This window comes from Alligator mississippiensis, chromosome 2 (genome assembly GCF_030867095.1).
Source record: "Alligator mississippiensis isolate rAllMis1 chromosome 2, rAllMis1, whole genome shotgun sequence".
Lineage (NCBI taxonomy): Eukaryota > Metazoa > Chordata > Crocodylia > Alligatoridae > Alligator > Alligator mississippiensis.
In genome coordinates this window covers 192,882,310-192,900,486 of record NC_081825.1, presented here as the reverse complement: position 1 = coordinate 192,900,486, position 18,177 = coordinate 192,882,310, and the positions used below count along the sequence as shown (strand labels likewise).

The window sequence follows — 18,177 nt, the reverse complement described above, 5'->3', positions numbered from 1 at the left end:
GAAGAGTACTATGCAAGACAAAATAATCTACTCTACTCTGCCCTTGGTAAATATTCAGCTAGAGTACTAGGTTTAGTGCTGAGCACCATACTTTAAAATGTATATCAACTGGTAAGAGTCCAGAGGAAAGACTGATCAGAGGTCTAGGAAACATTACCCATGAGAAAAAGGTTGAGAGAACTGGGATGGTTTACTTTAGAAAAGAGAAAACAGAGGGGAAACATAAGACTCTTCAAGTATGTAAAGGGTTATTGTGTACAGGGCCCAAGACAAGAAATAATGCATTAAATTATAACAAAGGAGACTTAGGTTAGACATTAAACTTTCTAGCTATAATAGTTGAGCAATAGCTACCTTCCTAGGGATACTGTGGCACCTCCATCAGTTTTTAAGCACAGATTAGACCAAACATTAATCATGAAGGATTAGGAACAAAAGAAAGGGACTACATCAGCAGTTTGCAACTGTTTCAAGAAGCACGCCACAATGCCCCAGCTTGTGCCCATGGCTGGCCAGTGTTAGGACCTGGCCACTGTCACCATCCTCACTTCTTTCTGTTGCTGCAGATGATATGGCACCGTGGGATGTATCTGGTTGATGGTGTAGATTGCCAATTCCCAGACTAAGTTTCTCAAGATCCTTTCCAGCTCTATTTTCCCCATGATTTTGATCAAAGATATAAATCAAAGAAATAATGTTCAGATAAAACTGCTTCTTTAGTACAGTATAACCTCAGAAATCCAAATATCAAATGTCTGACACTTCTTAACATCACTAGATCACCCAATCTATGCTAGATTGGGGAGGAGTGGTAGCCGGTCCCAGAGCAGCAAAGGGGGAAGCTTGCATGCAGCAGCTGCCACTGCCATCCACCACCCTGTGCCACTGCTCAGCATGTGGCTGCTGCTCTGGAACCAACCACCGCTACCCCCCACTCCCACCCTCCAGGACCGGTCACTGCTCTGGCTTAAAAAACCCAGAGTTTTCAAATTTCTGGCAGATGCTCGGTCCCAAGCATTTCAGATTCATGAGGTTATATTGTATTTCCTTTTACCTTCCCATTCAGGCTGTCTATTATTTTACATTCCACTCAGCTTGAATATAGATTGTCAATTTGACTTCAAGTACTCTCATGGTGTTTAGATTGACAAAACCCCAGAGAAATGCTAAAAAAATAAAACACTACAGTGAAAAAACCTACAGTGAAAGATATTCTTCTTTATATTAGATTTAGCAAGCCTCTCTCCAGCAATACCTAGTTTCTGGGTTAAGTGGATGCTTGAAGGAAAGTTACGTTGATCTTTCCAGCTACAAAGTTTAAGTAGTTTATTCTGGAACTCTGCAGTTTGGGCTTTGTCTACAATAATAGTGAATGGAGTGCCTGTGCTCTACTACCAGTGGCAGATATAAGAATCTGCATGCTTATTGTATCCACTGCTTTAAAATGGTACACTTTTCTTATTTACTCACACTTCAGGAATAATTGTTGCAATGTCTGGTTTGCAAGTGAAGTGTGGACGCCAGCGGGACTGCTACTCACAGGGCATGTGCAATTAACACAAAGCAATAAAGTCCAGCGCTTATTGTGCTGGACTTTATTGCTCCGGGGCACCCCACTTGAATGTGCACCTGGGACTGCATCACACTGAGCCAGCTCAAAGCCTACACATGCAAAACAAGATCCAACCTCTCAAATCATCCAATGGCAATTTAAAATAGATATGAAGCTTTAGTTCTTAACTCTCTCCTAGCCACAAGGGCTAGAAAGAGGAAGTACTTTGTTTCTCTTCTTTCCCACATCAGAGAATAGACAGATGTATTCAAAGAATGGATAGATGTCCACTATTTTATTTTTAAGCCAACTGGTACTATTTAGGCCTTTTATGAAGAACTTCCCCTCCAAGCTTTCCTAAGCAGTAGTAGTATGAAATTGGTATGGTTTTCAACAGTTTTAATGATGCCTGAAACAACAGAAAACTTATCAGAGCTTGAGAAAACTATCAACACTTAAGTCAGATTAACTAGTACTATTCAGGGCCCTCTAACCACTAGCAATCATACTCATTTCACACACAAAAAGTACTATGCAGTCACTTCTGAGTGCTCCCACAGCAGTCGGAAGAGCTTCCTGTGGCTTTTCCTGCTGTGACAGCTCTTCATGCCAGCATCACAAGAAAATTAGCTCATCCTGCTCCTCACTACAACAGGGTCTCATCAGGGCTCTATAACAGTTCAGTGCAGCTGGGCAGGCTGTCAAGGAGCCAGGCCCTCTCCCTCCCTGCTCCCTTGGAGGGGAGGACTATGAGACACTGGTAGGTCCTAGAGACACCCCCTATAACCCTTCATGCAACTATAAAATTACATGTAGTGCTACAGAACACAGAAATTTCTCTTTCAGAGAGGTACTATTTTGTAGCACTTTCATCATCTTTCTATCACTAGAAACAGCTTGAATGGCTGCACTTCACTTTATGTAGTGCTACAAGGTAGTATTTACTGCTACAAGTATAATGTCCATGGCCTCATCCTAATGTTCTCACTAGCAGCAACACCTAAAACAACCCAAACAGATGGCCTATTTAATGATTTAGCAAGTTCAAGAAATAATGGATATGCTAATCATTTTAATGCAATTAAATAATCAGCAGTGACTGCACACTTGGACTGCAAAATAAAAATAATAAAAAGCCTAATTACATTCAATGCCAAGGCAGAACAGAAGTATGTAAGTGGTTGTCTGAGAAGTTCCCTTCTATTTTTGTTTTTGCTAGGTAGACATTCCGTCATTGCACTCATAGTTCCATTTGATCACAGTATTTTAAGTTTGCCATCACACAGGATGTCCAAAAAGCCAAACCAAATATCTGAACATATTCTCAAACTTTGTAACCGGGTTGCAGTTTCTAATAGTTTGAAAAAAAAAAAAAAAAACCCGAACAAACCTGCACTTAATATGACTGCAATAGCTTTAACAGGACTTATTTCCTGCATGCCAACATTTTAGTGGTATATTCCTATATCAGAGTTAATATTTCCTTGATATAAGTTAACACAAAACAGAATGCTCAACTAAGGTTTGAATATCAAATATACATCACCTGCTAACTTTTATTTTAAAAAATTAAAAAACCAGAAGAAAAAAATGCTATAGCTTCACTCTGAACATTTCAATTTGTAGCTAACCAAATTCAGAAACGGGCAATTAAGAGAATCCAGTTAAAACTACTAAAATATTTGCAAACATAAGATTCAATGATCAGAATGAGACTAGCATCACTGCTGTTGCGAGTCATATTGTCTAAATAGCCTTGAAAGATGCAAAATTTGTTCTGCTCACAGCTTCTGCTATCTAGCCAACAACACTACAATTTAGTTTTCATTTGTTTGTCTTCAAGAACACAATTCTCTATTTTAGTACTTAAGGAATATTTGTCATATATTTCTTTTACAAAACTGAATTTACTGTAACAGTAATAATTATCCTTGTCTACTTTGCTGATTTCCCTTGTGTTTGAAACGGAACTATCACCCGAGTACTTTGAGTATTCACAATTATATTATGATATCTCTAGTAGTTGTATACAGCATTTCCCCCAATGTTTGAAGGATGCAAACTAATGGATAATGTTGTGGATTCATTTCAGATCTAATTGCTAACTTAGAATAAAAGCATCAGAAAAATACCTTACCTGGTTTCTTTGTTCCTTTGTTATATGCTTCTGGAAGAAACTACAATCACCACCCTGTACCCAACTCTAAACTACTGCCATGCCTCCAAAAGGGAAACAGAAAGGAAGGCAAGGGAAAAGAGGCAGCAATCATCTGAAAATACCTCCTAGCCAAGTGTTATAATATTAACTAGCTGAAGGTGCCAGCATTTATTCACAGAATGGAACTCAATCTGCTAGGAATAAAATGTAAAAAGCAGCATAAGAAGTGGCTCATCCTGTATTGCCCAAATCACATAATCCCCATGTTGTACCTAGACAGGAAATTCTGTGAAGTTGGGGAAAGCATGCCAGAAAAAATTGACTTTCTAAGTCAAATCTGCAACTTTTGTAACTCTCCACTTACAGCCCTGTAGTGTTGTTGCACTCTAAATTACTATCAAAAAGGGGGTAACAAGATGGTCTAAATCTGTTCCTTGTTTCTATTTATTCTAGACAACAGATGAAACCAGAATTTCACATACAAGAACCTTCAAAGATACAAACTGCTTTTCTGTAACAAGGATTAATCCCTCTCTTACATTGAGAACTAGTAAAAACTTATTTACAGGGCATTCTGCTATTTGGTTAGATTTATAGTAAACCCTACATCTGCCAACTGTTACACAATCTTTTTCATGGCTCCAATATAAGTTCTCCCAAAGCAATACTTTTCCCTTATATAACTCTAGGCACATATTTTGGGCAGAGTAAGAATTCAGTTTATTCAAGTTATCTTCTTAGGGATCAGTTTATAAAATATTTTAATTTCAAAAGCAGCTTTAAAGCATTATTGACAAGTCAAGAAGCTACAAAGGAACCATGACATTTTGTCTCCTACAGATAAGATCTACCAAGTGAGAACAAAGATTTCCTGGAATCAGAACATTCTGGGTTCTCTTGGCCTAAAGCAACAATGTTAAATATTAATTTAAGTACACTAAATTCTAAAAGGAATATTGCTATTAAGAATGAAGCATTACCAAAGAGGATTACTCTGTACTCACCTGCACCTGTAGAGAGTGATCAAGGAAAGCCAAGGCACAAACTGAACTTAGGCTAGCTACAGGAATCAAGGACAACAAAAAGTCCTTCTTCAGGTATGTGGGAAGCAGGAAAAAGAACAAGGATAGCTTTGGGCCCCTGACAGATCCAACGGGGCAACTGACTTCCAATGGCCAAGAAAGGGCCAAATCTCCTAAACTACTTTTTTGCATCAGTTTTTCACCCTCCCAGGAGGATCAGACTGTCAGGAAGAGCACAAACCAATCCAGGAGCAGGCAATGGGCCTAAAAAATCAGTGTTGATCAGGTGAGGAAACACCTTGAGGAAGTGGTCATTCATAAGTCTGCGGGCCCAGATGGAATGCACTCAAGAGTCCTGAAGGAGCTGGCAGACATCACTGCTTCCCCCTTGGCAGAGATATTTGAAAAAAATCGTAGCGCTTGAGCGAGGTCCCAGATGACCAGAAAAAGAGCCAACGTGGTCCCTATCTACAAGAAAGGCAAGAGGGATGACCTGGGGAACTACAGACCAATCAGTCTTACGTCTGTCCCTGGAAAAATCCTTGAGAAAATTGTCAAGTGTTCCATCAACACTGGACTGATGGATGGTAAGCTTCTGAATGCCAGTCATCTTGGCTTTGTGACTGGCATGTCATGCCTGACCAACCTCATCGCCATCTATGACCAGGTAACATGTGCCCTGGACAAGAGATGACATGGATGTCATACTTGGACTTCAAAAAGGCCTTTGACCTAGTTCTCCATGATGTCCTCATGGTTACGCTGGGGAACTGTGGCCTTGTTCATCATAGGGTCCAACGGCTAGGCAACTGGCTGTGGGGTCGGACCTAAAGCGTACTAGTTGACAGAGCAAATCAACGTGGAGCAAGGTGACCAGTGGAGTCCCTCATGGCTTGGTACTTGGGCCAGTACTCTTTAACATCTTCATTAATGATCTGGATTTGGGAGTCGGATGTGAACTCGTCAAGTTCATGAACAATACCAAATTATGAGGGAGGGCGGTCACACCGCAGGACAGGCTGGGGATACAGGCCAACTTGGACACACTCTCAAGGTGAGCCAATCAAAACTTGATGGTCTTCAATGCAGAGAAGTGTACGGTGCTGCACCGCGGTAGGAAGAACCCCCAGCACATGTACAGGCTCAGCAGTGCTACGCTCGCTAGCACCACAACTGAAAGGGACTTGGGGGTCTTGACTGACCACAAGATAAATATGAACCACCAATGTGATGCTGTGGCTGGCAAAGCTAACCAAACTGGCATGCATCCACCGATGCATCTCAAGCAAAACCAGGAAGTCATCCATCCGCTTTACTCAGGCCTGGTGAGACTGCGGCAGGAGTATTATGCCCACTATTGGGCCCTCCACTTCAGGAAGGATGTGGAGAAGCTTGAGAGAGTCCAGAGGAGAGCCACTCATATGATCCAAGGCCTGGAAGGAAGGCCATACAAGGAGAGGCTGAGGGACTTGGGACTTTTCAGCCTAGAGAAGAAAAGGCTCAGGGGGGTCTTGGTGGCAGACTATAAGTACATAAGAGGGGTACATCAGGACCTGGGAGAACACCTGTTCACCAGTGGTCCCCAAAAGATAACAAGGTCTAACAGCCATAAAGTCCAGGAAGGCCGATTTACCCTGGATATAAGAAAAAAAAGTTCTTCATGGTGCATGTGTCCAGGGTCTGGAACAAACTCCACCCAGAGGTGGTGCAAGCACCTACTCTTGACTCCTTCAAAAAACAGGTGGATATATTTCTTGCTGGGGTTACCTGATTCCAGCTGACTTCCCGCCTATGGCTGGGGGGCTGGACCTGACGATCTCCCGAATTCCCTTCCTGCCCCTAATGTCTATGACAGGGGCAGGCAATTATTTTGGGCAGAGGGCTGCTTACTCAGTTTCGGCAAGCCATTAAGGGCCACATGACAGGCAGCCCAGGGCAGATTAATATTAATTTTCTAAATTTTTTAGGGGCCCCGCAGGCTGGACAGAATGGCCTAGCGGGCCGTATCTGGCCTGCCCCAGTCTATGAAAAGCTAAGAATTAAATTTATTCTCAAGGTTAAGGTAAGGAATCATTTCAAGACTGCCAACATGGAATATTAAACTTGTAACTTAAACTGAATACCCCAAAGGTCCAAATTAAATGTCTTAAGTCATGTAAAGTTATTTCTAGAGAAAAATCCTATTACCTCTTTTTGAATCAATCGCACCATCTGCCCATGTTACTATTAACATCCTTTATCTATTTATGTAGAGTTACACAAAAATTTCGTGTAAAAAGAGAGAGACATTTTATACACATTATTTATAAACTGTTTACAGTATGGTACACAATAAATAAACTCAAGCATGAAGTATACGTTATTTAGTGTTATTTTAAAAGAGGAACTTTACAGCAGCCAGCATTTGGACTGTGCAATAAGCTGCCTAAAATTCCAGCACTAAATACAGAAGTGATAACAACACACAGGCCCACTTCCAACATTCCTTTTAAAGTACTACCTTGACATACAGTAGCCAGTTTCCTCAAGGCAAAAGGGGCAGTTTTTAAAAAACTCCCAGCACTTATCTTGCTCTTAAAAGAAAATAAAATCAAAACTAGTATACTTGATGAACATCTAATTATGGCCTAGAGTTTGAATGTAGAAAATGAACTGACTGCCTAGTCAAGAAAAGTCAAAGAAATAATAATTCTACGATGTGAAAGAAACAACTTAAGTAAAGTGAAACATAGCAACCACATGCAGGGTGAAGAATACTGACCAACTAGCAAGTACTTTGTAGTATAACATTCCCTATAGCAGGTAAACTCCTTAAAACGCAGCACGAAAAAGTCTGATGTTCGAAAGACAACCTTTCGTCCTATAGATTCCCAGATTACTAAAAACTGAGAAACTATCAACCAGGCACTTCAGCATGAAAACCTACAAGCACATGATGATTGCTTATAGAAGCATCAGTTTCAAGTGGAGATTTTAAAATAGTTGAAGTGACAAGGATGACAATACAGGCATGATTAGACAGGCTAGGCCAATGGTTCTCACCCCCTCCATAATTTTTTGGAATTTCACAGAGCCCCACTTAAGAACCACTTTCATTCCTATAGTGGACCCTGTGACATCCTTAAAAGTCTCCTGGAGTGACAGGGTAGGCAGAACCCTGCCATATTGTGCTTTTTCTAACATCAATCAGCCTCTTCCTTGTCCCCAGTCTGTATCTGATGGGTGAGCATGTTGCTCTTGGATATGAATGCCAGTGACTAGAATCACCCTTTCCCACAACACTTACCTCCTTGCACACGGGCTGAGCATTGTAGTACCCTCACTTGAAAAAATCACTGGAGTAAGAAAGCAAGATCCTGAAGGTGGAATCACTGCAAGGGGTTTCTTATGCATGACAAAATTGTTCAGCCTGCCCACCCAGGGCTGCTCCGACCTGGCTTGACATGCTGTGTGTGTAGAGGTTGGCTGGGGCACAAGGGTGCTCCAGTGCGGGGCTAGCCAGAAGGCAGCCCCGCAATGGGACGCTGACGTGTAGCTGGGCCAGCATCTACACATGCATTGCTGAACACAAAAAAACTCCACAGCAGGATAGTATTTATATTTACAAATACTATCCTGCTGCAGAGTTTATCAGTTTCTTGCGGCTTAATAGGATCACAAGTCTAGATGCCAAGACATTGCCACGTTTACTGTGGAGTTAATTAGGCAGCTCTGCGGTAAACATCTCAGGCAGACGTGCCCACCACAGTGCCACAAGTTAGGCTGTAGCTGTCTCTCCTATACATCAAGTGAAGCCATTGAATTATGCCTAGTTTCCTTGCAGACAGGCGTAGTATTTGTCTTTTTACGTTTTTTAAAAAGGCCATACCTGCATATTAATTCTTAGGTTTACTGATCCATACCTCTCTTCTGCGCACACCTTATCTTCTCCCCCAAATGGTGAGTATTATTCCCTAGGATATGAGGACTTTACGTGCTTTGGGACAATATTTCAACAATTTATCTACATTCATCTTTTGGTGGCTTCAAGAATTACTTCTGTTCCAAGGTTTTTGCAATTGGGAAGTTTTAGTAACGAAAGAACTGTCCTAGCAAGTTAGCTTTCTACAGGAGAAAAGGGAAAGAAAAAAAGCAAAAGAATGCTTGCTTAAGAATTTCCACCAAATTTCTGGAATTTGCAGGAGAACCATCGTTTCCTGCCTCCAAACCAGAAAGTTTGGGCAATTTTTTTCAATAGTGAAGGAAAGTGCAAGTTCTAGGAACTAATAGTTAAGAATAAATTTGAAATCCAAAAGCAGAGAAGAGAAGATAGTGAGCTTCATATTATGCAGAAGTCTGAGGAAAAAAGAAAGGTGAATTGTTAAGCAAGTTACATAGAGATAAATAAACACAAAAGTTCAAGCCAAAACATGGAGGAACTCTCAGAAACTGAAGAGATGAGAAGAAAAAAAACACGGGACTCCCCATGGACATTGACTCAGGTAAAGGAAAACGCTGTTGATATAAGAGAAATATCTGCCTTTAGATGCATTTCAGGGGGCTGGATCTATTTTTTAAATATAAAATTTATGACTTGAATAAGTTAGATTTGTTAATAACATTTTTTAAAATTATCTATATTAATTATTTTTGGAAATAAGAATTTGTGAAATTCTAGAGGGGAAAATCAACTTAATTTCTAAAGGAGCTCTTCACCCAACACTTAAAAAAATGTATTTTAAAACTTCTTACTCATTTAAGCAGTTTCTCCCATGTCAGTTTGGGAGTTTTGCTTCCTCTATTTTTGTAACAGATCCTTGAAGCTACCTTACATTTCTTAGCATTTAAGAACAGACGCTTCCATCTGCAGTAACATCAGGAACACAGTTCTCCTACTTTTAGGGTTATGAAAGACTGGTTCCAAGAGATTTCATATTAAAAAGATTAAGGTAAAAGTTGAACTGACAGTTTTCTAACAGCATATCTAGAAAATGTAGAAACTGATGTTGCATAAATTTAAACTATACATCTGCTCAAATATATTTCAGCCAAAGAAAGTACCAAGGTTTACCTGGTGCTGATCCCAATCAACTCCAGTAGGCCAATAAGTAACTTTTATATATTTTCTACAAACTTATTTAAAAAATATAGGACAGCTAACTCCAAATGAAAAACTGAACTCATCCCGCTTCAATTTGTTCCTGTAGAGGCCCGTCTCCAGATTACAGCTATACTGGTTTAACCAAAGGCATACCACATTTTCTCACATAAACCCATACCTTATGCCTAAAGCTAGTTGGGGAAAATTGAGGTATGCATTATATGCAAGGAAAAGGGCTCCCATGGGTAACATTAACTATGCCCTGCTCCCAGCCCACTCCCATGGCAGTTTCCCTGGATGTAGCAGATGCCAGCCCCCCTCCCACCACTCCAGAGATCCCAGACCTCTAATACTTACCCATACTCCAAGAAGCTTTTTTGTTTTCCTTCTTAGGGCCTTCCAAAAATAGAATATTACAGTCAAAGGTGCGTAATATTCAAGAAAACACAGTACTTTTAAACTGGCACACTAGTGTTCATTTCTGTCAACTGGGAAAACATTAAAATCCTAAATAACCCTGTCTGTAGGGGGTTGCACCTCCTTATACTGGTTATAAAAACTGATTTATGTCGAACAGATGTGACACACATCAGCATTCTGACAGGCTTCAAACTTTCAAGCCAGGTAATGTCTATGAAATCTATGAATAGTCTAGTGGAAAAAATCTCCAAGCACACACCTAGATATTGCAGTACTGAAAATTCAACAGATGTTATAACCAAATTAAACAGAAAATCCAAAATATTGTGGTGCTGGATATAACTGGGGAGGGGTACGATAGCTGATCAAAAAAAAATCAAGGTCCTATGAATTTCCATAACACTTTGCAAACAAGAAAGTACTGAACTCAGCGCCCCAGCCAAATTCCCACATGGGTAACTGCTTTCTACTGGGATTCCATCTACATTTTTGAGTGCTACAGAAGCCATCTCTTCCCCTCTTAAATCATTGGTTTCCACCATTAACAAATGTCAGCCTACTCCAGTAATAGTAATACCAGTTTTACTTTTATCCACATCCATGGTTTGTGAGCTGCTTTGAGATATTTTAAAATGAAAAATACTAGTTTAAATATAGAATACTATATAATAATTTATAATGACTACTTTCAATGGCTATTTATCCTTTATTTCATGTTATGAAAGCAAGGTGTCAAGTGACCTTAATTCCTCATCCAAAATAAAATACATAAAATGCTGCTCCCTTGATCAACTAATTGGCCTGCAAATGTGCTACCTTTTATAGATACACAAAGAGTTCTTCAAGTACTGAAACAAACATACACATTTGCCCTTTTAATGACTATTACTGGAACATTAGACCAACCTCCTTCCTTTTGTTTACTGCTTCCTGTACGTAGAACTCCTCCCTATTCTGTTCCCAGGACCGCTAAAACTGTACCTTTGATTCTGTTCCTACACAACTTTCCCAGTTGAATCACCAGAAGCAGCAGCAACATAATGAAACTAATGGCATCCTAGTCTGTTGCACTTGGATGCATTTCATGCTACCACGCCTGTTACCAGCACTTCTTGGCAAAGACTATGTGGCAACAGAACCAAATTTCAATATTTCTTCTGTAGAAGCACTCTCTCATATCCCCTTTCAACCTCATCCCTGACTGCACAAAAAAGCTATGCTCCACAGTGTTCCTTTTCTCTTTTATCCAATTTTCTGCATTTCTCCATACGGCCCTTTATGATTGAAACAATGTGTGAATCAACTGCTCTCTTTCAAAGGGCAACTGAAAACCCACATGTTCTCCAAAATATTCCTGGCAAACTACATTGTTTTTGCCCAATGCTATTGCAAGAGCCCAATATCCTCTGCTATTGAATGCACCTTATATTTCACACTTGCAAATAGAATTTCAGTCCAAAATCCAATCTTTTATTTATAAAAAGAGTGGCTAATTCTTTTTTCAGCTTCTTATATGAAACCAATCACTCTGAGCATACCAGGTTGCCTTTATGATTTGCAAAGACTCTTCTGACCAGCATAATCTGATGCACTGATATGTACCTGGACTCCTTTCCAAACACTGCTACTATGTCCAACCCATAGCAGCAATATTACTGACAGATAGAGCACTGATGTTCATTTAGTGTAGATTTGCTGGAGGTAGAGAGCACCGTCTACACTAGCACTCCCACCATTCCTACCACAAGCAAAAACAAACAAAAACCAAACAATTATCTGATTCAATAAAATAATTCTATTCTTAAAAATGTAAGTATGTGTCTTGCTCTACTCTACAGCATGACCCTTCTGCATTCAGCTGTAGAGTACAATAGCCACTGATTATATTAATGTATGTTATTAGATAAAGCCAGAGATGCAAGAGGGTGCAGATGCACCCCTCCAATTCCTGCTCCAACCAAACTTTAAAACAAAATGCCTGGGAGGGGCAATAGCACTTCTATTCAGGCAGTGCTGAGATGGTAGAGCCATGAAGATATTTGACTATTTCCCGATTCCTGCTAATCTCTCTTCACAAGGTGTTAACAACCCAGTATCTTTTTTAAAGGTCTTGATGTTCCACTATTCAAAGTATCATTCCTCCTGCAATTTTGCTGTTAGAATAGAGACATTACCAGGAAGGGCTATTTTACAGCCCTGCAAACCGTTTTTAGTTCTAGCTAATAGCCTTAACTCAAGTGTGGTAGTATTAACTCTGCTGTAGACATTTCTAACTGTGAAGTAGTGGAGGCACTGTCAAGACTCAAGAAGGCTAGATTTTGCATGATGAATTTGAATGAGACATGCATTTAACTATAATGCTTACACGACTAATGACACAATATCTTTGGACTTTTTTGCCTAATGTATTGTCGTTTTAAAAAGACTTTGTGCCATCCAGCAAATTCTAGTAGAATGAGCACTCTTATTTTAAATGTAAAGAATTTACATTTGCTTTGATCTTAAACTGAATGATATAGTAGTGCTAGCCTTCTAGCATATTAGTAAAGCATCTAAAATTATTTTAATTGGAGAAAACTGTTACATTATATATGTGACCATGGGCTACATCATCTGCACCTGTCCTCATTTCAAAGTCTTAGAACCATCCATGGATAAGGCTCTTTTTTCAGCTGCTCTTCTGTTCTTTGCTGCTGCTGTTGTAAGGTACACTGAACAACATAAATATAAGGAAAACAGATGGAAGGACCCCAGTTCAAGGAGAGCAGATGTTGTATAGCCACAGTCCTTCCCTGAATTTCAGTCCATACATAGTAGTGCACCAAATCAGACAAGACAGATCTTGCAATAATAGTTAAATGTCTTCTACCTCTTCAGCAGACAGTTTCCTTCAGGCAAGGAATTTACCCAGTGGCTGTTACAATAAGCAGATGCTACAAAGTCATACAGCCTTGTATTCATACAAATGTTAAACAGTATTTTGGCTATGATCTCTTGGAAAAAGTGCACAGTTTAGTTACATATTACTGAACATTCAGTGGCTGTGAGGTATGCTGCATATTCAGCCATTTAGACTACAGTTTTCTGCATCACACAATGCAATACAGAACTGGGAGTGCAAGCTTCAATACACTGCTTTGCTACTGTGCCTCAATACTACCTACACACTCACACAGGGGTCACTTTAAAGACAAGTGTACATTGGCTGCTATGATGGCTATTGGTGTCTCTGCTAAGATTGCTAATAAAAGTATTCATTGCCATACTGAGATGTGTTCTACAAACTCATCTGAGACTAATTCTTCTCACCCAGGTCAATATACAGTGACAACTTTCTATTAAGTACTAACATCTGTAAAATATCCCATTACAAATGCTGTGCCATTTCCATTCACTGAATACGGGTCACAGACTATAAAAGAAGGGCCAATGTTTTTCATATCATGCAAAATGAATGCCTAAAAGCCTATTAACTATATTAACATGCAAACTAGATTTCTTCTTCATCCTCTATTTAATTTATGGGATGAGTTACAGGGCTTGCAGGCAACTATTTAGAATAAAACTTTGCAAATTTCACAGGAAATGATTACAAGATTCTTCACACCTTGGCTTTGATCTACAACATGCTTAACAGTATAATATTGAGCTTTTCCACAAAAATTCCATCATGTGAGCTTTCAAAAGCAAATCTTTATCTCAAAACATTTACAGAAAGTGTAAGATCTACCATTCCAAGTACATTTAGAAAACACTTCCTTCTTCACTTACTTGCCAAGGCTGGAATGCAGACTTCTGCATTCCCTCATAATCATTGATACCACAAGCACTACCCCATGCATAAAGTAACAAGGAAAGCTGTAAAAAGGTGGCTGATGTCATTGACAATTGCAGATAAACAATGGAATTGGCAAGTAAATAAAAATCCATTTCCGCTTTCTAAAATGTATACCAATACATTTAGACCTGGACTACCACTGCCACAACAGAATTCTGGTCTTTAGCAAGTTCTCATTAAATTTCTTGTACCTTTCTCTAAGAAGCATGGAACTCTAAAAAGTTTTGAGCTAATATTAACACCTATAAGTGGTGCTAATGGAATTTTTTTATTTTAGTAGGTTAAATCCTACAATTGTATTTTATGGAATTTGATTTTCTACAGACAAGACTAATCTGACTATGTACTACAGGTACTGCTCACTTAATGTCATCCCAGTTAATGCTGTTTCAGTATTATGACGCCAATCTATTAGAAAACTTACTTGTTTAAAGTCATGCAATGTTCAGTTATAACACTGCTTTGCCACCACCTGCTTGTAGGTAACTACTGTGACATAACTGGATTCACTTAATATCGTTTCACTTAAAGTCACATTTTTCAAGGAAGTAACTATGACAATCAGTGAGAAGTAACTATATATTGTTACTCCTCGAGTATATTGTTATTTGTAACGCTTTAAAACATAGTTTGAAAACGTGTGCTGTATGTGGCAACAGCTCAACTATACATACCCATTACTTTCTGATTGGATTTTGGTGAACCTCACACTAGGAGTTAAAATGAGTTTCAAATGCAACATTATGCATTCAGATGACAAAATGGGACCACTAAGAAACCTTGCCAAGTGGGGGAGGAAGGGGGAAAGACGACGAAAAAAAAAAAAGATGGAAGTGGATGGAAGGGAACCCTTGATTTCACCAGCCAGTTCTGGACAGCAAATTATAATCCTGTATTGTGATAGGATTAATAGTTTTAATTTTACTTGCCAAGTGGGATGGCAGAGATACTTATCTCAATTTAACTAGTAATCCAGGATAAGCAATACCATCAATCTGAAACCTAGACTCTTTAATAGGGAAAGATATATTCAGTCTAGTTTCAGGTACTACCTCTGCTTTTGTGGTTTCCTGCCTTCTATATTTAAAAACATGTTTTGCTTCTTGGTTGCTGTTAGAGACCCACACAAAAAGGGAGGAAAGAATAAAGAGAAAAGACTAGAGAAGAGTCCTAGATCCTACATTTATGTACAAGGACTACCCATAGTGGGGAACTTTTATGCAACATAGAACCCCCAAGAATAACAAAGGTAATCTGTGAGGATGCAAACACCTGGCCAGGCAGATCAATATGCAGACCTAGAATTTAAATTAAACCCAAACTGACTATAACCGTAAACAGACTGGACAGAAGAGAAACTGCTTTCCTCTAACTTAGAGAAGATACTTTCTAGGTTTTATTACAAATAGCAGCAGATAAAAAATTCTCAGACAGGAAGCATAACTTTTGACTAGCAATTAGATCATCAAACAATAATTCAATACCTCTCCAGTTTAAAAAACAAGCATTCATTTCTTTTTTTCCAGATCTAATCTATGCTTCGTAGCCATTTTTTCACTCTGTACACCTTTCTTGTCCCATCACTCATACCTATTACTTTTTCCTCATCTCACTTGGCTTCGCTTTCTCCTTGTTTTGAGTATCCCTTCGCCCACTTTTGAAGACTCTGAAAAAGAAACCCAGTTTAACAATTTCTCTCCCTCTCAAAACTTTCATCATGGCAACCTTTCTTCTGGCCCTGTGTCTGAAAGAAAGTGACAGAGGAATAAGCAAGTTGCCTCTTCAACAATGCAGCACAGAACTCCATTCTAAACTAATGAGGTTTGTTAGTTGATCAGCCTTTTCCCTTTTATACAGTTTATTTCTTCCCCTTGGTTTCTCCTCCCCATCCATTTTCTTTAATCACCTATGAGTCTGCTGCTACTGAGGATGAGCTATAGGCAAAAGAGAACTACAAAAGTTCTTGAATCTTAACTAGCGCACACAAATTGACTTCTCAAGCTTTTCTCTTTTTCAGTTTCCCCAGGATAGGAAACTCCCTCATGCAACCAGATTAGTCGGGTTTACACCTTAATTTTTCTATCAACAAACAATCCCCCACAACTTGCAGTTCACTAGTTTTTGGGCACGTAGTTAAATATGGTGCTCTGGAACATAATTCATTACCTCTTGTTTCCACCCTCAAAGTGCTATTTTCTTTATCTGTGCTGCTTATTGCTAACATCCTCTTCCCTGCCTCTCTCCTTCCACAGGAATTGGGGAAAAAACAAACAAACCCCTATTTATTCTTCAATAATTACAGGTGCATACTCCTTATTAGGGCATTAGTACTAAACAAGAAGTATATAAAAACATTTTTAAAAACGCTATTTACTGGGTCAGACAAGACCGTGGATGTTGAAAGGAAAAGTGAACTGGGTATGACCAAAGTTTCCCCCTCCCCACTGTTCTTCTTCCACTTGAGGCATACAGGCTTTAAAAGTCTAGGAAGCTCCGAGTCAGAGGCTGTGCCCCTAATTCCCATACCCAATAGCTCCCAACGCCCCTTTCCTCCAAAAAACAGCCCGATCCCTTTTTGAACGTGGCAGAACCTGTACAATCCAGTCCCACATGTCCAAAAGTAAAAAGAAACATTTAAGTACTAAGGTATTTTCCAAGCCATCAGAAACAAGGACACTAAAGAAAAAGCTTGGGCTGCAAACAAACAGATGATCCCTTCTCTTCTGGGATCCTACAGCCTCACAAGCCCCTTGTCCCACCCCTGTACCTGGGAAGTACCTGTCGACCCGGCAGCAGTTGGGGCTGGCTAGCATTCGCTGCCCGGCTCCTGCCTAGAAAAGCTGGGGGGAACACAATCAAATCAGCCAGGTTTGCTTCAGATCCAAGCTGCCTGGCCTCGTAGCAAGCTGCAGCCCTTCCAGCCAAACAAGCCACAGGGGAACTACCCACCAAGGATCGCAAGCGGCCCTTTCAGCCCCACATGTAAACAAACAGCGGCTTCCCGGAGGCCTGTTTGGAGGAGAGTGAAACCCCACGTGGTGGATTCAACCTGTGCCCCTTTCTAGCCCAAATGAAGCCGCTCCCAGCCCAGCCCAGGCCAGGCCAAACTTCCCCCATGCTCCCAAGTGCACCCCTGGCCTCGACAGCCCCCCCAGGCAGCCTGCCCTGCCCAGCCCAGCCCAGCCCAGCCCCCAGGGAGACTTCAGATGGATGGCACCAAAACAATCAAGCAGCAAAGCATGTTTTCATATAATATATATTTTTCTAAAAAGCAGGAAACCACAACAGCAGATGTAGGTGCCTCAAACTAGACTGAATGCCTGCTTCCCTCGGAAAGAGGGGAAGTTTCAGGCGGGTGGTATTTCTTACCATGGACTGCTGATTACATGAAGATTTAATTATCCCGCTTGGCAAGTCGCATTAAAACCATGACCCCCACCAAGATTAGCGTTTGCTGGTGAAGTCAGCGCACGGCTGCTGGTATCTCAGCCCCGTAATGGCGCGGACGGGGGGAGCGGGGGGACCAGGGCTCCCAGGCTGCTCCCCCTCCCCCTACACACTCCCACCCGCCCCGGGCCGCCCCCGGGCTCCTCTCACCTCGGCGCGCCTCAGCCGCAACCCCAGCCCTAACCATCGTCCGTGGCCGCCGCGCACAACGCAACTGTCGAGCTCCGGATCCAACGGCCGCTTCACGCTCCGCCCCGCCCCCCTCGGCCCCGCCCCAGCCGCGCGCTCACTTCCGGCCCAGCCCCTTGAGCCGGACTGGCTGCGGGCCCCGCGCCTGAGGAGAGCGGGGGGCGGGGCCCGCGGGGAGTGGGCGGGGCCCGCCCTTGAGGAGAAAGGCGAGGGGTGGGGTCACCAGGAGAGTGGGCGGGGCTAGCGTCTCACGAGACAGCGAGGGGCAGGACCAGAGTGGAGTGGGCGGGGCCCGCGCCTGAAGAGACCGGCTAGGGGGCGGGGCCATCGCAGGAGTGGGCGGAGCTCAAGCCTAACGGGAGAAGGGGAGGAGTCAAAGGGCTATGACTGGGTGGCGAGGAGCGCGGGTTGTTTCTGAAGGCCTCAGTGAGGTCACAGCGGGCTTCTTACGTCATGGTTCATTGCGCACGT

The 18,177-nt window shown here is 41.2% G+C and overlaps 1 protein-coding gene across 2 annotated transcripts in view; it reads right to left on the bottom strand.

Annotated features, from left to right (window-relative positions):
• PIK3C2A (phosphatidylinositol-4-phosphate 3-kinase catalytic subunit type 2 alpha) overlaps positions 1–17,769 on the bottom strand; it is a 97,851-nt gene extending 80,082 nt beyond the window's left edge. For both annotated transcript variants that reach the window (XM_014602315.3, XM_006277170.4), the window contains exon 1: positions 17,668–17,769. The gene's annotated coding sequence lies outside the window, so the exon portion shown is untranslated. The remainder of the gene's footprint in view (positions 1–17,667) is intronic.
• Positions 17,770–18,177: the final 408 nt, after the last annotated feature.